The sequence below is a fragment of the Balaenoptera ricei genome, chromosome 9 (genome assembly GCF_028023285.1).
Source record: "Balaenoptera ricei isolate mBalRic1 chromosome 9, mBalRic1.hap2, whole genome shotgun sequence".
In the NCBI taxonomy this organism is placed as follows: Eukaryota; Metazoa; Chordata; class Mammalia; order Artiodactyla; family Balaenopteridae; genus Balaenoptera; species Balaenoptera ricei.
Window position 1 is genome coordinate 110,714,481 of NC_082647.1, and position 24,201 is coordinate 110,738,681.

Genomic DNA, 24,201 nt, shown 5'->3' on the forward strand with positions numbered 1-24,201 from the left:
CCCCAGACAAATTGCTTCTGTTTATCCTCTCCTCATCATTTATTGTTGTCTGTAAGAAGATGTTTTAAGGAGAGAAAAGATATCATTCCTCATAAATCTGCTTCTGGAATCAGTCCAGAGCCTGAGGTGTGGGCAAGGTTTCTCCCACTTGGGGTCCTTTGGACAAACTTTGCTTTGGGTCAGTCACCAAAACTTTATAATGCAGTCTTTTGTATTGTCTGTGAGCATCTAGTTATGAGTGAGAGCTCTTCCCTAAGCTTCTGCTTAATGAGAATCCCACGTTATTGAGTCTGTGGCTGGTGAAAGCAAATTCCAAACAGAAGACATAGAAACCATGTTTTCCTCAAACTGTTGCCACACTGTTATGGGTTTTCTCAATCTAAACCTAAGTCCATGACTCCTTTGGGCTAGAACACTTCTTCTTATATGAATTTATAGCATAATTCAAATATAAGTAACTATCCTTCCAAGGAGCTTAGATTTAACAAGGAAAATTTAACATTACAGTGCTAGTTTGGAGAACTTTGATAAGAATAAAGTTATTCATATGAGAGGTTATTCAAAACAGAATGGGAATAAAAGTCCATTCACTGGTCTGCTTTTTTTTTTTTTTTTTTTGCCTTGGAATGAGGAAGCTTCCAAACAAAATTCAGATACATAAATTGTTTCCTTATAAAATTACTTAGCCAAGGCAAATAAAAGTATAACATGTTTAAATCTATCCCTCTTTTAGATCACTCCAAATGAGAACTTGAACTTAGTGGTCTTTGGTCTTCTCTTCTTCTACGCCCGTCTTATGCTTCTCAGTCTTTCTCTGCTTCTGCCCTTCTTTCCAACCCATTTTCCCCTCTGTCTCAGCCAGGAACCTGCAAAACTCAATCCTTTCTTATATTTAAATCCCTAAGGCCGTTTTTATCTTTGGTCTCATCCTGAGCTGACAGCTTATGTCAAGCTTTCAGAGGCCTAAACAAGATAAACTAAAATCTACAGAGGGATTTGGTATAGCCCTAGGAATGTATAATCCAATGCTATCAGATCTATATGGATGGTTTCAGATGTTACTAGGGATCTCAGATACAAAAAAAAAAAAAAAAAGATGGAAAATGCAGAGTGGGAAGATACTGAGAAATTGCAGATAAATTCAGAGATTTGGGAAAGCTGTAAGTATTGAATGACACATTTTGGAGGCTCTTTCCAAAATCTTTCTTGTACAAAAAGATTGAATACTAAGACATTTCTAAAAGTCCTTTGGAGAATTTAGGTTTGAGATTTGTAACACCTTTACAAAACATTCAAAAACAGATCTTGAAGAAAATGTGACCTCAGCTCTTTACTCACTTTTTGTGAATGGCTTTAAGCCAGAATCAGGGGATTAAATACACAGAGTATTGGAAAACAAAACAAAACAAAATAAAAAACAAACAAAAAACCCAGAACAAAACTCTTGCCAATCTCCTCACAGACAACTTGACAGAATTTAGAAGAAAAGCAAAAATAAACATAAAACAAAAAAACCTCACAGTATACTGATAGCCTTAAAGATGTAGCAACGAGATGTTCCCCGTTGAACCAGTAGAGGGAAAGTCGTATAAAAATAAGTGTAAGCAAGATAAACAAAAAGAACATTGGAACACAGTTGTCTCACACTAGCTAAAAAATGGAAAAAAAGAATGAAGTGGGTGATTAATGAAGGCTTATGTTTAAGGGTGATTAACGAAGCTTATCCTCCTCTGAAGAGGAATCACAGACCGATTTCCTGTTTTACCCTTAAGCTCACAAGGAGAAATCTCTCTAAATATTAAAGGACAATCTTGCAGAACCGTTATTGATATGAGTACTACAATATCAACCACAAATCCCACCACTGTCACACAAGCTCTCCCTTAGCCTCATCCCATGACTGTCCCCACCAGAACTTTAAAGGGAATTCTTTGCTCCTGTGACACCTCTCCTGCTAGCTTTACAGTTTGTGGTCTACTAGGAAAATGGGATCTCCAAAACCAATGCCCCTCCAATCACATTTTTGAGATCCTTGAGTACTCTCCTATTCGTAATCAGTTTACAGCTCATTTGGACATTGAATTACACCATATCAAGCACAATTTAAACATCTGCAGGAAGTGTGAGATATGCTGTGGAAAAAAAAAATATATATATATATATACTATTTTACCTTCAGTATTATCTAAGGCTAGATGTTTTATTGTTATAGATCTTTGTTCTGCTTTCTTCAGTGTTGCTTTAGATGCAGGTAATCAATATCTGCTTCACTTTTTACAACAATTCAACAATTTATTTGAACAGTGAAGCCACAGAGGTTTACTGAGACACCCCTTGCTTTTTCACAGGTCGTTAACCAGAGCTATAAGGAATCCTTAATTTCTCTGTGATTCTGTCCCTAAGCAATGTGTGGCTGAACTTTTGCTGTACTCTAAAGATAGTGACCATTAAGATTTGCTGTTTTAGCTCAATATACGTTCCAATGAAAATGTATAATTTTGTCAGAATGAGTATGTTATATGGGTCATAATTAATCCTTGCTACACTCTGAATATTTTGACCTCCCAGAATTCCTATGTTGAAATCCTAATCCCCAAAGCTGATGGTATTAATCGGGGCCTTTGAGCAATGATTAGGTCATGAAGGTGGAGCCCTCATGAATGGGATTAGTCCTCTTATAAAAGAAACCCCACAGAACTCCCTGGTCCTTACATCATGTGAGGATACAATGAGAAGTCTGCATCCCAGAAGCGAGTCCTCACCAGACCATGCTGGCACCCTGATCTCAGACTTCCAGTATCCGAAATTCTAAGAAATAAATTTCTATAATTTATAAGCCACCCACTCTGTGGTATTTTGTTATATAGGACCTTAAACTAAGACAATCCTAAAGAGTTAAGTATCTCCGTTCTGATAGAGTATAAATCACTCAAAATTATAAGCAAGTAAGAGGTTTTCTAGTTCTCATTGGCTATTGTGGGAAATAGGTTTCTAATTTTTATATAATCACCAAATATTAAGAATAGTACAGTTCTTGGTGATTGAATCTCCTCCTGGAACCTAAATAGGAATGGTAGTTTGCAGCTTAAAATTAGGTTTTCAACAACTGCTCACTCTAGATCTTCTTAATTGTCATAAATTTTTACACCCATTCATACATGAAAGATCTGGACAAACCCTTAATATTCTGACTCAGCTTCAAAGGAATATTGATATACCAGTTTCTTACTTCAGCTTTTCTTTAGCTCTAGGGGGAAAATTCTACTCACCTTGTCTAAGGGCTATAGTAGCATCAGACAAATAAGTGAAAGTGTCTACTGACAATTTTAAGATGCCTCTTCAACACTACAGCCCATTAGGCAATACAATCCTTTTTGCTTACTGGAAATTTACTACATTTTTCAGTATGCAGCCTTAGCTCTTATGAATTTTATTATTTTATTCTTCACACAATTCTCTCCATTATGATAACACCTTAATTCCTGCTATTCTTCTTCCTTTACTGAAAAATGAAAATCCATGACTATCTCTCCTCTACTGAGAACTAAGCCTTGAACAGATTAGCCCCTAAAATCTCCAGATGCAATCTTGTCTGTTGACTGATCATATCTTAAGACTGAAATAGGAAATATACAAGCAGGATAGGCCTTAACAGATTTCAATTCATTCTTAGAATATGAACCTCAAACATAGTAAAATTTGTTCCTACGGAGGAACCAATTACTTTCACCACAGACTTTCAACTGAAAAGAGAGTTACTAGATACACAGGTAACAAGTATGCCTTTGGAGGAGTCCATGATTTTGAGATGTTGTGGAAACAAGAGTTTTAAGCCTCAGCAGGAAACACATTGAAAATGGTCAACATATTAAAGAACTGTTAAATGTTCTAATATCTTCTAAGATGGTGGCTGTCATAAAAGCCCATTCAAGAAGAGATAACATGGAGGCACGAGGAAATGCCCTGGCTAATCATTCAACAAGTAAGCAACTCCTAATATGGCCTTGGATACCGTGATACTTCAAGAAGTCAGATGTTTGAAGACGTTCAAAGAAGCTATTAAAAATACTAAAAGTAATTTAAAATATTCTAAACAAAAATTAAAATAGTCACATTAAAATATTTAAAAATATATTTTGGAATATGAAGAGTTTGGGGAACTATTTTGGTTGTCAATTTTATGAGAATAATCTCTGAAACTTTTATGAAAGCTATTTGTTTGTGTCAAGAGAATCTCAAATAAAACCTAGCAGAGTTTTCATGAAATAACTGAATAAAGCAAGGATAGTCTACTATTATCTACACTGATGGGGAAGTTTTACAAATATTGCTCAGGGTGTCTCTGTTCCTGTAATATTGTGAGTTGTAATAAGAAATATATATTTGGTCTTTGTCCTCTTTTCTGGCACAGAGCTTCTAAGTGATAAGAGCTTTAAATGTGTCTTAATAGTCATAACATATTCCTTTCAATATTTCCAGAGTATGTATGTTAATGAGGTGACTTTTGGAAAGTACCTAAGGATGGGGGCTGGTTTCCAGGGGAGCTAACCATGTGATTAGAGGGCTGGAACTTTTAGTTTCACCGCCTGACCTGGATGTCAGATCCAAGGAGAGGAGAGGACCTGGAGGTTGAATCAGTCATCAAGGAATGATTTAATTAATCATGCCTGTGTGATGAAGCCTCCACAGAAACCCAATGGACAGGGCTTGGAGAGTTTCCAGGTTGATAAACCAGAATACATCCATATGCCAGACCCCAATCTTCACTGGGACAAATATACTTTGGTCAGGACCTTGCCATGTTTATCTCTTCATCTGGCTGTTCATTCATATCCTTTGTAATTTACTGGTAACCTAGTGGGTAAACAAGTTTCCTGAGTTTGTGAGCCACCCTAGCAAATTAATCAAATCTAAGGAGGGGGTTATGGGAAACTCCAATTTGCAGCCAGTTGGCCAGAAGCACAGGTAACAATGTGGACTTGTGACTGACATATGAATCGGTGCAGTCTTGTAGGACTGAGCCTTCAACTTGTGGGATCCGTTGCTGCCTCCAGGTAGATAGTGTCAGAATTGAGTTTAGCTTGACACCTAGTTAGTGCCTGAGCAGAACTGAGTTGATTGCTTGGTTTTGTGGAAAGTTCCCACACATTGAAGTTCCACAGCTCACCTGTCACCAGCATAACTCTGATAAAACTAGGAAAGTGGGAAGCTAAAAAGAACCCACACCTCGGTTGCATCTGTGAACTCCTACATATACTTTTTCTACGGGTCCTGGTTGTTGTTGTCTTATTCTCAGAGTGGACTGAAGCTTTTCCTGCTAGAGAGATGCAGCTCTGACATTAGGGGGGGAAAAAGAAACAAAACAAAAAAACCTTTATATTTTGTTTCCGTGAAGAATTCCAACCTCCATCAATGCAGCCATTCATTTTTGTTGGCACAAGCAATAGAGAACTTTGTAAAGCCTTTCCACTTTCTCAGAAACTTTATTGTTCCTATGACCACATCACCCTCAATCCTCAGGAAAAGTGAGAGAGTCAATGTCATTTTAGTACATACACTAGCAAAATGATAAGATGATCTGGAACTCTAGTGGTCCATTGACCGAGAGTGTAACTTCTGGCTCTCAGGACCAGGAAAGAACCACATCCCAGCCCTGGTGACTCTCATCATATGAACTTATTACAGGTCATCCTATATGGCTAAATATGCCTCCCCTGATTTTCTCAATTCGACCTCATTTCAGGCAGATATGGCTGAGTGCTGCAAGTAACTCATGTAATATAATCAGTCTTACTAGCAATAGGCATATACTGTCTTTCCTTCATATCCTCTCAAGAAGTCTTGTGCCCTGGAACCATGTTGAGGAAGACTATGCAAGTTACATTTGACCAAGATGACATCAAGTAAATGTGAAGGTGTAGATCTCGGATTCATGTCTCCCAGGTAAAAAGACACAAAGTTATCATTTTCAACACCCATACTGCCATTTTTTTCTGGAGATTTATAACGAAAGAAGTTTAAGAATCCTTCAAAAGCAGACTATCTTCAAAAGTAGGCAGCTTCTACCAAGAGTTTCAGATCAAGAAGCTGCATGACACATCAACAGCTCCTTCCTAAAACCTACGGGACATGATCTAGATTGAATAGAGCCACAGATTGTCATGTGTTAATTCACATGATTTTGTTTGTTATTTCCTTAACTTTTAAAAAACCTTTATTTATTTAAGTTTTTGGATTGTAACCAAACACTGGTTATGTTTTAACTGTAATACTTACAAGATTCTTATCCTTGCTTTCTGTATTCTTACTCATTTTTTGGTATGAATCCAATACTTGGCTGTAAGTTGTTTGTGATTTGGTTAAAACATATGATTGAAATTACTAATAAGTATACAAAAATTCCCCTCTTACTACCCATCAACTTTTAAAATTATCTTTGCTTTAGAATTACATCTTTGAGTTCATCAGTAATTGGGCTCAGGTTTTTTGTTTGTTTGTTTGTTTGTTTTTAATATGGCAGACAATAAAATAGACCAGACAGGTACCTAAGATCTAAAACTATCTATAACATCACATCTAAGAATCTCCAAGTTCTGGTTTCTTTCACCTAACAGTTTATTTACTTTCTCCCTCTTTTATTTCTTTTTACTATAATCAGTTAGGAAAAAACAGTCCACACCTTCCATACTTTGCTTAGAAATCTCCTAGCTAAATATCTAATTTAATTGCTAACGAATTCTACATTTTACAAAATACTAGAACACAATTCATTCAAGTTCTTTGCCACTTTATAACAAGAATCACCTTTTCTTCAGTTTCCAATAGCATATTCCTCATTTCCATATTTGACTTTACCAGAATGGTCTTTAACATTCATATTTCTGTAACATTTTGTTTATCATCATCTCTGTATTCTCTAAGATGATAGACACTTTCTCTACAGCTCTCCTCTTTTCTTATTGAGTTCTCACCAGATTTGCCTTTAATATCCAGATTGCTACCAATCACCATTTCAAGGCAATCTAGATTTTTTTCTAGCATTCACTTCAAAATTCTATCAGTATCTACCCATCACTTAGTTCTACAGCCACTTCCACAATGTTAGATGTTTGTTATAGAAACACCCCACCTCTTGGTACAAAAATCTGTATGAGTCAGCTAGGGTTTCAGTAACAAAATACCAAAGACTAGGTGACTAGACAACAGAAATTTATTTTCTCACATTTCTGGAGTCTATAAGCCCAAGATTAAGGTGCTAACAGTATTGGGTTCTAGTGAGATGTCTCTTCCTGGCTTGCAGATGGCTATCCTCTCACTGTGTCCTCACACAGCCTTTCCTCTGTGTACACACAGAAAGAGAGAGGGACCACTGATGTCTCCTCCCTTTCTTATAAGGACACCAGTCCTATCAGTGTTAATGAGGAAGTTTCAAATAAATTTTTAAAATATACAGAACTTGCAACTCAGCTAAAGATATACTTTCTAACCTATTTTGAAGCTAAGTGTGTCCCCATGTCTGAGCTCTGACCAAAGGGATGTGAACAGAAATCATGTATAACACTTCTCATTTAAGTCCATAAAAATAGGGGCATGCATTGCATTTGCCTTTCCCTTTTCCATAAGCAGAAATATGGATCTTCCTGGATCAGCCATCTCCAGACTGTTACATGAGAAACAAAATTTTATCTTGTTTTAAACCCGGTTAAGTTGGTCTTTGTTAAAGTGTATGAACCTGTGCTCTATTACATTTCTACTTGAAAATGCTACAGAGATGTTCTTATTAAGATAAAAATAAAGATAGTGCCTTGTAAATAGTAGATTATATATAATTATTAGCAAGGATTATTATGAGCTCTTAGAGCTTTTATTTGTCATTTAATTAGTCTGGTATTATTCTTTAAGTTTTCATTTGTGAATGACTTAAATAAAATAAAAGCTACTTGATGCCAAACAAGTATGCAGAATGAATGAAAATGAACATAGAACATATGTGTATCACAGATAAAGTAGTGTTGAGAGGAAAATTTATAGCACTATACGCTTACATTAGAAAAGAGGAAAGGTCTCAATTAATAACTAAGTTCCTGTCTCAAGAAACTAGAAGATATAGAGAAAAAAAAAAAAGTCAACCAACAGACAAATGGAAATGATAAAAAGGAAAAATAAGTGAAATTGAAAATGGGAAAATGAGAGAAAAATCGATGCACTAAAAAGATAATTTAAAAAAAATTAATAAATTTGATAAAACTCTAGCAAGATGGACACAATTAGTAAGAAGACACAAATAACCATTTTGGGGAATAAAATAAAGGCTATCACTGCATCTTGAATCCACTAAAATGATAATAAAGAAATATTATGAAGAACGTTACATTCAGAAATTTGACAATTTAGCAAAATTGGACAATTCCTACAAACTCATAAATTATCAAAATTAAGCAAAAATGAAATAATCTGTTGTCTTAGAACCTTAAAGAAAGTAAATTTTTGGTTAGAATTTCCCAAAATAGAAATCTCCAGCCCAAAATATTTTCACTGGAGAATCCTAAAAATACACTCAAAGGAGATTTAACACCTAGTAAACACTTCATATTCCAGAAAACAGAAGAGAAGAAACACTTAACTATGCATGCAAGAAACTTGTTTTATTTACCCAGATAGCAGAATAAGACAAAAGTAGAACAAAAGGAAAACTACAGATTTATGGCTAATTCAGATTCACACAGATTCAAACTCATGAATTACACACACACACAAATCATGAACAGTATTAGCAAACTTAATTTAGCAATAAAATAATTATATGTAATGAGATAGTTTGATTTATTTTGGATATATACTGTTCAAAAATTAATCAGTGTAATTCACCATATCAACAGGCTAAAGAATAATAATCATATCATTATATTAATTGAAGTAGAAAACAACTAAAAAATTCAAAATATACTCATGATAAAAAATTTTCAGCAAATTAAAAATAGAAGGAAACTTCCACAAACCATTACAAAAACCTATAGCCAGTATCATACATAATTGTGAAAAACTAAATATTTTCCCCCTAAAATGAAAATAAGACAAAGATATTTGCAATATCAGTTTTATTTACCACAGTACTAGAAGTTCTTGTCATTTAATAAGGCAAGAAAAAAAAAAGAAAAATCATACAGATTAAAAAGGGGGAAAAGGCAAGACTTCTATCACAGGTAATGTGATTTTCTATGTAGAACGCCCCAATAAATCTACCAAAAAAAAAAAAAAAATTCTCCTAGAACTAATAAGTGAGAATTAGGAAGGTTGCAAGGCATATTATCGACTTGCAAAATCAATTGCATTTCTATACTAATGATGAACGTGTAAAGACATAAATTAAAAGCACAATACCAATTAAAATTGCCCCAAAAGTGAAATAGTTTTGTATCTATCTAAAATATAGGGTTTCCCTGGTGGTGCAGTGGTTAAGAATCCTCCTGCCAATACAGGGGACACGGGTTCGAGCTCTGGTACAGGAAGATCCCACATGCCGTGGAGCAACTGAGCCCGTACACCACAACTACTGAGCCTGTGCTCTAGAGCCCATGAGTCACAACTACTGAGCCCATGTGCCACAATGACTGAAGCCCACACACCTAGAGCTCATGCTCCACAACAAGGGAAGCCACTGCAATGAGAAGCCCATGCACTGCAACGAGGAGTTGCCCCCGCTCGCCGCAACTAGAGAAAGCCCGCGCACAGCAATGAAGACCCAACACAGCCAAAAATAAAAATAAAATAAAAATAAATAAATTTAAAAAAAAGAATATATATATATATATATATATATATATATATATATAGAGAGAGAGAGAGAGAGAGAGAGAGAGAGAGAGAGAGTTGTATCCTGATAATTACAAAATGCTAACCAAAGAAATAATAAGACCCAAATCAATGGAGAGATATATTGTGTTAATGGATTAGAAGAATCAGCATATTAAAGATGTCATATCTCTCTCAAATTGATCTGTGGGACAAATGCAATTACCATCAAAATCCCAGCAAGGAATTTTATAAATATAAACAAGCTTATTCTAAAATTTATATGGAAATCACAGGCTCTAGAATTATGCAAACAACTTTGACAAAGAAGAAAATAAATGGAGGAATCACTCTACTAATTTCAAAACTTTATATCACTATGGTAATCTAGACTGTGTAGTGGCAGAGGAACAGACACATACATCTATGGGAGAGAACAGAAAACCCCAAAACAGAACATGACAAATAAGTCCAACTGATTTTTGGCAAAGGTGTGAAAACAATACAAGGGAGGATAAATAACCCTTTCAATAAATGGTGATGAGCAATTGAATAGCATATATAAAAATGGACTTTGACCTAAACCTCACACTTTTGATCAAAAAATTAACACAAAATAGATCAGGGAGTTAAATGTAAAATATAAAATGGAAAAAATAAATAAAACAGAAGAAAGAATTTGTGAACCAAACTAGGCAAGTATTTCTAAACTTGACAAGCAAATTATAATCCATAAAAGGAAAAATGGATAAATTAGACCTCATTAAAAAAAAAACACAAAACAAAAACAACCTATTGCTCTATGAAAACTAATATAAAAAGGATGAAAAGATAAACTATAGACTTGGAGGAATATTCTCAAACCACATATCTAAAAAATGAGTCGTATCTGGAATATATTAATAACTTCCTAAGTAGGCAGTAAGAAATTTCAACAATACAATTAGAAAATGCTTTAAAGGAAAGAAGAGACATTTCAATGAAGAGGAAGTACAGCTGACTAGTAAGTACATGAAAAGGAGTCCAACATCATTAGCCACTAAAGAGATGCAAATTTAAACCAAAATGAGATATCACTACACATCAATTAGAATGGCTAAAATATAAAATAGTGATAATACCACATGCTTGTTAGGATGTAACTGGATAATTCATAAATTGCTGGTGGGAATGATACAGCCAATATGAAAAAAGAATACGACAGCTTTGTACAAATCCAAACATCTGCTTACCCCATGACCCATCGACTTTACTCTCAGGCATTTATCCTAGAGAAATGACTATTTTCATACAAAAGTCACATGCATGCATGTCCATAGCAGCTTTGTTTGTTACAGCCCCAAACTGGAAATAAAGCCAACTTCCTTCAATAGGAGAAAAGTAAGACAAACTGGTCCATCCATTCCGTGGAATACTGCTCAGTAATAAAATGGACTGAACTGTTGATACACACGATGACTTGGATGGATCTCAAGGGAATTATTCTGAGTGAAAAAAGCCAACATCAAAAAGTTACACGCTGGCCGGGCGCGGTGGCGCGCGCCTGTAGTCCCAGCTACTCGGGAGGCTGAGGCAGGAGGATCGCTTGAGCCCAGGAGTTCTGGGCTGCAGTGCGCTATGCCGATCGGGTGTCCGCACTAAGTTCGGCATCAATATGGTGACCTCCCGGGAGCGGGGGACCACCAGGTTGCCTAAGGAGGGGTGAACCGGCCCAGGTCGGAAACGGAGCAGGTCAAAACTCCCGTGCTGATCAGTAGTGGGATCGCGCCTGTGAATAGCCACTGCACTCCAGCCTGGGCAACATAGCGAGACCCCGTCTCTAAAAAAAAAAAAAAAAAAAAAAAAAAAAAAGTTACACGCTGTATGTTTGTATTTATGTTTAATTCTTGAAATGACAAAATTATAAATTTGGTAAATAGTTTACTGATTGTCACAGATTAGGGAGATGGAAGGGGAGGAAGGTAGCTGTGTTGGTAAAATGGATGCTTAGACATACTTGTGGTGGAATTCTTCTGTGTCTCAACTGTGTTAGCAGTCACATGGGTCTATATATACACAAATGAGTGCATATAAAAACTGAAGCTTGAAAAAATTTGAAGGTAAATTGATATTATCAGTTCCCTAGTTGCAGTATTGTACTATAGTTACTCAAGATATTACCACTGGGGGAAATTGAGTGAAAGGCAAATAGGATCTCTCTGTATTAAGTGTTATAAATACATGTGAACCTACAATTATTTCAAAATTTTTAAAAAAGTTGTATTAAATATCAAATCAAGGATTTTACTGACATCAAGTATTAAGTCCTCTGAATGAGTAAAACTGTTCCAGAAAGAAGACTATCCAGATTGTGACATTTCTTAGGCATCACCGATGTTATCCAAAGTCATCCCTAACTACTGGAGAATCTAGGGAGGAGAACATTTTTATCAATCATATTGATGCTCTCCAAAAAATATTTAAGGAATAAGGTGAAAATCTATACTACAATTCTCTTTAGAAACACTAAATTTGATGTCAATCCTATAGTTTATCTATGAATAAAGTCTATCAAAGTGAAATTAATTTAAAAAAAACTAGAGTTCACTAAAGGAAGCAATAGAATTCTAACTTCAGTCATCAGTGATTGCATGCTACCAATTTGTATGAGTTTTAGTGACATAAAACCCAGTACACCTCAACTCACCTGATAAATGTATATCTAATACATATAATGTGCCTACACTTTTACTTACAATCAACCGAATGGAAACTTGGAGAAAAAGCCTATATGATGGTGAAGTTTAAAGAATAAAATATTTTTAACTTGATATTTTAGATATTTAAAATTTACTTTAGAAAGAAATTTCTCCTATAAACTTCAGAAAAGATTATAATTAAGAAATACTAGTAAACATTTATTCTCTCAACAATAGAAAAATAAACAAAAATGAACAATCAGTTTAGAAATTGGGCAAAAAAGGATGAAGAGGCATTTCACCAAAGAAAATATACAGATGGCAAATAAACACATGAATGTGCTTCATAATCATTAGCTATTAGGGAATTCCACATTAAAACCACAATGAGATATCACAACATACTTAATCAGAGTGGCTTATATATAAAATATTTTGGTGAAACAGCAAAATGTTGGTAAGAATGCTAAGAAAATGGACCATTCATATGTTGGTGATGAGAATATAAAATGGCATAGCCAGACTGAAAAAGTATAAGGCAATTTCTTACAAAATAAACATGCATCCCAGAAATTGCACCCTTGGACATTTATCCCAGTGAAATAAAAACATTTGCACAAAAACCTATGCACAATGTTCATCACATCTTTATGTTTGATAGTCCCAAACTGGGAACAGCTCACACAGCCTACAGCAGAAGGAATAATTGATAAACATAGAAACTTACATGTTTCTCAAGGGAATTATACCCAGTGGGAAAAAAATCACTCTCAAAAATGCTTCTACATGATTTCATACATATATAACAGCCTTTAAATGACAGCAGTATAGATACGGAGAAGAGATTAGTGGTTTGCAGGAAGTAGGTGTACAGAGGGACTGAGATGCCTGTGGCATGAGACTAGCATGAGAGATCCTTTTGGCGATGGAAACCTTTTGTATCTTCAATGTGATGGTGGCCAAAAGAATCTGCATATTTGATAAAATTGCACACACCTGAGTGCTTGTAAAATTGGTAAAATCTGAATAAGGTAGCTGGGGTGTATCAATATCAATTTCTTGGATGTAATGTTGTATTATAGTATGTAAGATGTAAACACTAGGTGAAACTGGGTAAAGATTATATGGAATCTCTCCATATAAGTCCTATAATTGCATGTGAATCTGTAATAATTTCAAAATAAAAACTAAAAAGTAAAAGACTCTCTATTTAGAAAAATCCTTAGTATTGCCTTCTCAGATTGACTCAGTTGTGAATTGGGGTGTCCTGGGTTGGGAAAGCACAATTATAGAAGAATAGAGCTGCAGGCTCTGAGGTGAGCTCTCTGTCTGGTTCTCTGCTTAATAATATTAAAGCTACCAGTATTTTTTTTTTTAACGTTTATCTCATTCTTCCAACTCATTCATATAATTAATGAGTCCATTACAACTCATAATTGTACAATGAAAAAGAAGATATTCAAAGTTCAGTGACTATCTATACTGTGAAAAGAGTGAAGGGCATAATAATTTACTGCACAATTATATATCAATATCTATATTAATCTATCTAAAATTTTATTACCTGTTTATTGGGGTAATCAAGAGTTACCTTGGAGGCTTAGTAAATATAATAAGATAAAATCTCAAGTGGTTAAGAAATGCAGGGAACATAGCACACACTTGATCAATGGTGTATTACTGTCTTAATTGTTGGAATTGTCTTCCCCCAAACAGTTTATATTTCTTGTTCTTCCTACCTTTTGAATACAGTACACGTGGAATAGATATATGATAAATAATAGATAAATGATAGATAGATTAGATAAATATAGACTGACAAAGATGTCTTAGTTTTTCAACGGCTAAAATCAAATTTAAAATGAACAAAATACATGACATTTCAGGAAAATTAATTAAGCTTCTTGGTCCTCAGTTTCTTCACTTTTAAAATGGATGTAAAACAGCAATTATCTCTGAAGTAGTTTGTGATCATTTAAAATAAGATTGACTGTAATTAGCATGACCTGAGCATGAGGCTAAATAAAATGAGCCATTTTATTATTAATACAATTAACACACAAAAGCAATTTGCTAAATATCACAACTATTCTTTTATTCAAAATGGAGCATTTCCTATTTCACATTCTGCAAAGACATTCATATGGATTCTGCACACTTGGATTTTACAGTTTGGGTTCCCAGATTTGTTGGCATTCATGACAACTGCAAAAATAGGAGAAGCCAGGAGTAATCCAAGTGAAAAGTACCCTTGAACTACACAGAAGGATTCTGCATAATTTCAAGAGTTGCTTATGTATTAATTTGTAGGTATTATATCTTCTGACTCACAATAATTCAGAACCACAGATTAAAAATTCTAATTAAAGGAAAAATGAGTCTGTCTCTTTGCATTGAAAGCAAATATAATGAAAAGTTGCAAATACTAAATGATATCAGTGTTTAGGAATGACTGAGTGATTTTATTATAGTATCTGCTCAGTTATTATTTTTTCATTGCCAAGATATAATAACTGTACATTAACAATAAATAATTATTTATTTGAAAAACCTACTACATCTATAAGTAGATAATGGAGAGGATAATGCAGGGTAGTGATTCTCAAACTTTACTGCATACTGGAATTACTTATTTAGCTTTCAAAACTGCTCAGGCCTTTTCACATCCCACACCAATTAAATTTGATTTTCTTGGAGTGAGATCAGGCATCATTATTTTTCAAACCTGAAAGGTGGCTCTAATATGCAGTAACATTTCAGGACCAGTGATACAGAGAATACTTTTCAAATTGATTTTTACCTCCAGAGTAGCCAGAAATCAGTTTATTATCCAAATTAATCAGAAAAGAAAATTGGATGCCAATTTCCCCTTATTTAACAACAAAGGAGTGACATCATACTAGAGATTCAAGACAAGAGTTGTGGCCAGGAGTGACCAGTAATTGAAAAATTCAATAAAGCATTAAACGTAATTAATTTCCAAGTTGAGGAGCTTAAAACTCTAGATTGGAAAGTGTTATGTACACCAGAGACTGATATAATTCAATTTTAGTGCCTTTGGGCTTCTGAACTTGTCAGAAGCAGGGTTGTCCAGAGTACTTTTATAGAAAGAAAGAACTACTTTAATTATTACAAACTTGTTCATTCTTTGACTTCTTATTGCTGCTATACAGGATCAGTGCAACAAAAGGATCTGTGAAAGATCCTTTTGAAAAAGAAAGACAAGAACAACACATTTTTTTCAGATGTGGAAAACAAAAAACAAACAGAAACAATTCCTCAAAATTTATTTTCAAACCAAATTTTAATATTGTTCTATAGTTTTGTTCACTTTTGTCACTGAAGTTTTCTTTCATGTGTCTTTGTTTTAAAATCCTGTTTATTAGGACATGTAGCCAACACTTTAAAAAAATGTGTGCCTATTAGATTAAGAAAAAAAAAACAAACACCAGCCACCTAGTTTGAGACATAGATTTTGCTCAGCCTTTTCACTGAGTCTTGTATTACATTCTGCTATCACTACCCCTTTTCATCTCTTCAGTGATAAACACTCCCCTGAAATCTGTGATAACCATTTCTTTGAGTTTATTATAGATAACCTCTGCTTTAGGACTTTGTGTAAATGAACTATCGTGTGTTTCTGTATTATTTTGTGACTGGTGTGCTCTGCTCAGCGTGGTCCTTATGATATTTATGCATTGGTGCTTTTAATGGGAGTTCATCTATTTGCTCTCCTGTATATCATTGTACAAACAAAGCAAAATTTATTATCCAATTTTAACATCAATGAACATATTCCCATTGTTTTTTCATTATGAAAACTCCTACTTTATATCATACACTCACACACACACACAAATAATTAGAGATGGATCATAGACCTAAAGGTAAAAGATAAAAATATAATTCTTGGGCTTCCCTGGTGGCGCAGTGGTTGAGAATCTGCCTGCTAATGCAGGGGACACGGGTTTGAGCCCTGGTCTGGGAAGATCCCACATGCCGTGGAGCAACTGGGCCCGTGAGCCACAATTACTGAGTCTGCGCGTCTGGAGCCTGTGCTCCGCAACAAGAGAGGCCGCGATAATGAGAGGCCTGTGCACCGCGATGAAGAGTGGTCCCCGCTCGCCGCAACTAGAGAAAGCCCTCGCACAGAAGCGAAGACCCAACGCAGCCGTAAATAAATAAATAAATAAATAAATAAATAAATACACCCAAAAGTTAAAAACAAAAAAACAAACAAAAAAAACTTCTAAAAAAAAAATATATATATATATATAATTCTTCTAGAAGCAGATGGAAGATGATGTCTTAATGACCTGGAGGGAGAAATATACTTACTAAACGAGATATAAGAGCCATAGACTATCAGATGTACTAAAAATAAGTTAATAATAAAAAGGAGAGCTGACCATTAAAAACTCAAAGAAAAATTGATAAATTAAACTACATTAAAGTTAATAATATTTATTTATCAAAGGACACCATAAAGACTTCCACTTTGGGCCAAGAGGGAGTAACAGGGACAGAATTGACCCTACTTCCTGATTTAAAAAACTACAATACTGGACAAAATATTTTATATCTTAATCCAGATGAAGATAGCAGATCGATAGATAGGTAGATAGATAGATATACACACATATCCAACAAAGCTGAGTTGTATTCAGCTAAAAATATTCTTAACCTTTCATCATTAGTTGTCATTTTGCTGTAGTATTGAAAGGAAAGCCTGTTTCTTCTACTCACAACACTTCTTACACCAAACGTGTGTGGGTTTTTCCTACATCGACCGATTCTCTAATTCTTTGACAGCAATTGACAGCAATTGGTTGTTCTACCAATTGAATTGTTCTACAATTCAATTCAATTGTTGTTCTACAATTCAATTCTGATATTCTAACTACTTGGAGTTTTAACAGTGCAGATTCCACATGTTAAGAGCTCAATCCCACAAAACTGCCCCCCCACTTCAGACCCCAATCAAAAGTAGTGAGCTCCCGGGATATCCATGCTTCTGTTCAACTTGGCTATGAACCAGAGGTTCCCATGACCCCCTCCTCAGGCTTGATACTTTGCCATATTGGCTTATAGAACTCAGGGAAACACACTTACTGGTTTATTATGAAGGATATAATAGATGATACAGATGAACAGTCAGATGAAGAGGTACATAAGATAATGTCTGGAAGGGTCCCAAGTTCAGGAGTTTTGCTCCCCCACCTTCCTGCCGTTTTGATGCACTCACCAATCTGGACGCTCTTCAATCTCTATTGTTTAGGCAGTTGATCTCGTGTGGCCTCAGCTGCAACAGCTTGAAGCAGGGTTTCAGTTCCTGGAGAGTGATTGAGGTCAGGTCGCGGTGGTGAGAACACCAAATCCTGGCTACTAGACCAGTGGTCAGTGGCAAGGCCCTGGACCTAGGGCTTAGCAGAAAAAGAATTTCCACAAAGACAGGAAGTAGTGAAATAAGTTAAGTATGTGTTGAGAAAAAAGAGTACGTGTGGGTACACACATGGGCAGACTCAGAGAGAGAGTCGCGCTCTCGTGGCAGTTTAAATCACTTTTATGGGGCATTTCTTCCAGGTTCCCTTTGGCCAATCATTTTGATTTGCCTGGTTCAAACTCCATAGTTGGTGTATCTCAGGATTTTCCCATGTGTGCTCACACATCTCTTAGCCAAGATGGATTCTACTGAAGAGGTCTATGGATAAGTGAGCATTAGTTGGCATCACTCACCATTTGACCTCCAAGGAGCCGTTCTGGGCATGTGTAGTCAGGGAGGTCTCCTGACTTCAATAATGAGGAATATGTGGTCTCTTATGTACTATCTGGGCAGGGCCCAACCTCCTCTCTCAATTGTCCTATCATTCCCATCTTGGGAGTATCGGTCCACAAGGAACAAACTCAAACCGTTTACCCTGGGACCCATCTTTTTCCTGCTTCAGGGTTTATGGAGGCTTCATCATGCAGGCATGATCAATTGTTAACTCAGTCTCCAGCCCGCCTCCCCTCCCTGGAGGATGGAGGGTCTGGCTAAATGGTACAGGCTTGTAATCATCGTTCAGTCTTTCTGGTGACCAGCCCCTATCCTGAAGCGATCCAGAAGCCCATCAGAAGTCACGTCATTTGTATAAAAGTTGCTCCCATTACTCAAGAAATTCCAAGAGATTTAGGAGTCCTGTGTCAAGAACTGGAGTCAAAGACCAGATATTAGAACAGAAGGTCCTCCAGGCTCCCCGATCACTCAGGAAATTATAAGGGCTTTAAGAGCTCTGTGTCAGGAATAAAGTGCAGAAAGCAATTATTTATTTCCTATTATTTCACAGTTTTATTTGTAGAGGGAGTTACTCTTTATACAATTTTAAAAGTTGTCTTTCTTTCTTAGTTAGCTGAGTTTTTATCATTATGAGATGTTGCATTTTCCTAAGTGTTTCTTCTGCCTTATTCATAATGATGCTGAAAGCTCAGCCTCTGTGCTCTGGTGCCTAATTTAATCTTGAAGACAGAGTTTTGGTTGAAGTAGAAAAGAATAGGTTTATTTCTTTGCCAGGCAAAGGGGGACTCAGTGGGCTCCTGCCCTGAAAAACTATGTGTCCCAACCTGAGAAGATTTGATGAGGAATTTTATAGCAATAGTCCAAGGGTGGGGTTACCGACAAGATTAGAGTTGTATGTAGGGTCTGCATTTTTGTTGTTGTTGTTGTTGCGTTGGGTCTTGATGTATGTGGACTTTCTCTAGTTGCAACGAGCAGAGGCTACTCTTCACTGCGGTGCACGGGCTTCTCATTGTGGTAGCTTCTCTTTGTTGCACGGGCTCTAGGCATGCAGGCTTTAGTAGTTGCTACTTGCGGGCTCTAGAATGCAGGCTCAGTAGCTGTGGCTGTGGCGCACGAGCTTAGTTGCTCCAAGGCTTGTGGGATCTTCCCGTACCAGGGCTCGAACCTGTGTCTCCTGCATTGGCAGGCGGATTCTTAACCACTGTGCCACCAGGGAAGTCCCCAGGTCTGCACTCCTTTAATCTGGTCTCAGGTAATCTTCTTGATGAGCTTCTCTGGTTTCTTTAATGCCCCCTCAGAGGGTGGTCTTTCTCTGGTATGAAGAATGCAGACATATTAAAGAGCTTAAAGGCATTGTTATGTATATCCCTTAAGGCAAAACCAAGACCATGCCCCAAGGCTGCACTATTGGTTGTTGCCTGCCCCTCCCTTGTCTTTGTATCCCTTCCCTTCCTGGATAAGCAACTGTTGGAATCTGCCCTTTGGAACTCAGGGAAGGTCTTGCAGCCTGGAATCAAGAAATGGGGAACAGAAGTCTTCTGTGCCCAGGATCCCCACAGGGTCCTGCTCAGTTTCAGGTTTCAGTAATATCATACCTACTAGTGTGATAAATTATATCAATTGGCTTTCGAATATTAAACCGAGTGTACAATCTTGCAAATCTAATTTGGTCTTGATGTTTTATCTGTTTTAATACACTATGAAATCTGGTTGATTGATAATACTTTATTCAGGATTTTCTCCTCCATGTTCATTCATGTGATCAGATTATTTTCTGTTTCATGCCTTTGTGGACTTTGATATCAAGATTATACTAGCTTCACAAAATGAGTAAGAAAATGTTTCACTTTTTTCTCAAAACTGAAAAGTATTTTGGAAGTTTTAAATTATTTGTACCTTGAATGTTTTATAGAATTGCCCATTAAAAATAGCTTCCTAAATTTCATAACTATTGTCACTTATTTTCAAAATACAGAAATACTAAAGACCTTCAATTTTTACTATGTTATTTCTTGGAATGCACAGGGGTGCATCACAGGAGCCATTTAACTTCTCAATTTCTTCTATTATAGCCCACTGTTTGGTATTTTTTGTCCTTATTACAAGTTAGTGCCTAACCACTCCCACATAGTGACTGATGTGTCAAGTCTAAAATTTGCAAGAAAGGTTGATTTATCAGAGTCTTGTGGAAATGGAAGCCTGGGGTAGAGCAGGGGTTCGTACAATGTGCCTTGAGATTCTCACTGAGCTGAAGCCATAAGAGTTTCCTTATAGAATGGGAAGAATTCATCTTTTTTACTCTGCGTCAATGCAACTATAACCCATCTCTGAGTCTCCCAGAGGCTTTATATAAGCACATTGCTAAACTTTTCTGAGAAGATCCCTCTTTATAGGGTTAGCCTGAGGATCAGGCCCCTGGGGGAGCCTACACTGCCTACCCACGACTCCTATCTTCATTAAGATACTAATTCACACAAACCAAGCAGTACAGACAAAAACATTCTACAGTCAAAAACCCTCATCCAAATAAATTTCCAACAGGGACCCATCCATGAGCTAGCACAAGTCTAAATTCCACCTTAGACTCTAAATTTCCTCTGCCTGCATAATAGGTATGGTGTACAAGAAGCACATCATTAAGTGACCAGCCCAGCAAGGGACTTCAATCAATGTGTGTTGACACTGATATCATAAATATCACTAAGGACTTTGGGACAAAAACTGAAAATTTGAAAGTCTATGAAATATTTGTTTTTAATTGAGGAATTATAGTTGATATGGTTTGGGAATATAAAAAATAAATGGAATTTCAAGTAGGTTTGTCCACATAGACCACAGCAGAGGATATTTGCAATTTCTATTCAATCATCCCCATTCTTCAGGGCATCAATTAAAATAATTTAAATCTTTTTAATGTCAATACTGCTCTACTGTTTATTTACATAGGTTCAAATATCACAAACTCATTGGAAAGCAACCATTTTGTAAAAAATTCAGTCATACTGAGAGAGTTTGTATGGATTAAGTCATTAATGATAAGATCAGTAGTTGGAACATAGCTCTACTAGGGCCAGAGTTGTGAGTCTGATCCCCATAAGAGCTCATTAGCTTCACACACAGAAAACCCTGGTCTTGAAGTTGCAGACTGGACCACTGACCTTAGCCAGCCTTGATGATACATGTTTGCCACCAGGCATGAGGACAGAGGCTGGGAGAGGTCAGTCTACTCCAAACCACTAAAGGAAAAGTAATTTGCTGCATTTGGTTTACTGGTAGCAATGGAACTTGTTATTTTATTTTTTTAATAAAAAGGTAGAATTTGTAGGTCCTTATCTTTTATTTATAGAGGGAAAGACTATCATTGGATTCATTTGTCTTTATAGATAGCAGGGTTTGCTGATTTTGATGAAGATTGAAAATAACATTTTAGAGTTTACCTCTAATTGTTTGCCTTTGATGACAAAGTTTTAGAAATATTTATCCTGATTTTTAGAATAAATGACAATTTAGGCTGTTGGAATACATTAGTGACCTAAAACTAGAATAACAAAAAGAAGACTGATTTCTGTGTAAAAGGAAAATAAGAATACCTTCAATTGAGCACATGCAGTTCTTGATATTTAACTGATAGCTTTTGTTCCAAAGACATGGACACAGCTCTGTGTTCTTCTGCACCATCTGCAATGCCTTAGGGAGCCCTTCATTTCAAGTCTTATTTGTGACCCGTGTCTGAAATGTGAAGGGACTGGCAAAGTTTCCTGTGGAGAGCATGTGTAAGCCATGAACTTTACAAGGGCAGTTGTCCAAATACATGAATATTTAAATAGAGTTAGAGGCATATGGTCAGTGATGACCTTGCACTCTGCCCAGTTCCACGTATTCATTTCTGTCTTGTTACATTGATCAGCATCTCCTGAACTAAGCTCTGAGGGTAATTTCCAGGGAATCCTCTGCTCCAGCTTCTCCAGCTGATGGTTTCCCCCAAAGGCTGAATATTCTTTTTTTTTTTTTTTTTTGGTGGGGGAGAGGCTTTCACTGCACCCAGTTTCTTAAAGTTGGGTCAACTATCTGATAATCTTAATGTTTTTGTGACCTTGATATCTTCGTGCAGATTAAAGGCAGATGGTGACACTGGCACATCACACAACAGGTCACAGCAATTTGAACTACTTGGCCTCCTCCTGCTTTAACAGCTTGAATCATAATCTGAAATTGCATGATGTTTCTGTTTGCTTGTTCACTTTCTCTCCCACCATTGAAATGCAAGTTCCATAAGGGTGAGGGCTTGTCTCATTGATCCATCTGCTGAGCTCCTGGAACACTGCCTGGCATACATTAGGTACTCAGTAAATTTGTACTGAAAGGATAAATGACTTGAAAAGTGACGCATTTTCTGGGTTTGACATTTTCTTTCACATCCCTGGTTTATACATGAGAGAGTTTCCTCATGCTGAGCCCTAGAAGGTTCTCAGATCTCACATCCCTGGAGATTCGTACAAAAGCATGGCCCTAATGAATAGGTCTGTGTCTATCACAATCTTTAAAAAAAATAAATAAATCACTACAATAGATTTATAAAATACTTTTGCTAAAATTTAATTACATCATTAAAAGCAATTATCTGGATAAACAACTCAATGATGATGATGAATTCATAAGTATGGAAACCAAGAATGAAAAGTTAAGTGTGGATGATCATCATATGACTTACAAGTGGCTCTCTTGTTTTTAGAGTTATCAAATTTATCAGCATGAAGTTCTTTCACAATATTTCTTTGTTCTTAATTTTACATAATTGTATATTTTGGAATAATTTTAGATTTAGAAAAGTGTTGCAGAGACAATACATAGAGTTTCTATATATCCCTCATACAGTCTCCCCCATCATGCCAATTACCTTATATTTTCTGGTATTATTGTGGCAGATTTGTCAAAACTAAGAAATTAACATTGGTACATGACTATTCATTAAACTCTAAACATTATTTGGATTTCACTAGATTTCCATTATGGTCTTTTTCTGTTCCATAATCCAACGTAGAACAACACAATGCATTTAGTTGGATTTGGTCTCTTATGGTGTGTGACAGTTTCACAGCCTTTCCTTATTTTTCAGGACCTTAATATTCTTGAAAAGAACTTGCAAGGCAACCTGTAGAATGTCTCTCAGTCTGGGTTTGCCTCTTGTTTCCTCATGATCAGACTGGTATTTGTGGTTTTTGGAAAGAACAAATATGGATTAAGGACGCTTCTCATTGCATTGTATCAGAGGGTACATAATATATATATATGACATCACACATGATGTTAACTTTTGTCACTTGGTTAACTTGGTGCTTGGAAGTTTTCTCCACAATAAAGTTCCTATTTGTCCCTTTCTGTACTGTATTCTTTTAAAGGAAGTTGCTAAGTCTAGCCTAGCCTCAAGGGGGAGACTAGGAATTAAGCTAATGGGCTTATTTTAAATCATTATTATTTTGCTATGGATTAACAAAAGAAATAATAATATGGGAAAATGAGACCTGGGTGATAACTAAAAATCTTTTTGGTTGCTAATAAATAAAATTCAACTTGAACTAGCTAAAGAAAACTAATGGAGTCTATATAAAGTGTCACGTACCTCAAGAAGCTCAAGGCTGCAGCTGGGTGGCAGGGCCAAGTGGAAACACATTGGGTTGGCTCCTTGCTGTCTTGCCATTATTTACTGCTGATTCTCCCTGCAGGTAATCTTTATTCTCCTACATGGGAATTCTCCATAGGGCTGGAAAAACAGCTATGCATATTTCCTGTGTGCTTCAAATTTAATAATTTCCCTGATTGACAGAAATTAAGAGAGACGTTATCTTTGACCTGACGTTTCACAATCCCAGGGAAGGGGTCCGATTTTCTTAGCTGGAGGCAGTGCTTTGATTGACTGAGCTTCAGTGAGTTGTTAAAAGAGGGGCAATTTACAGA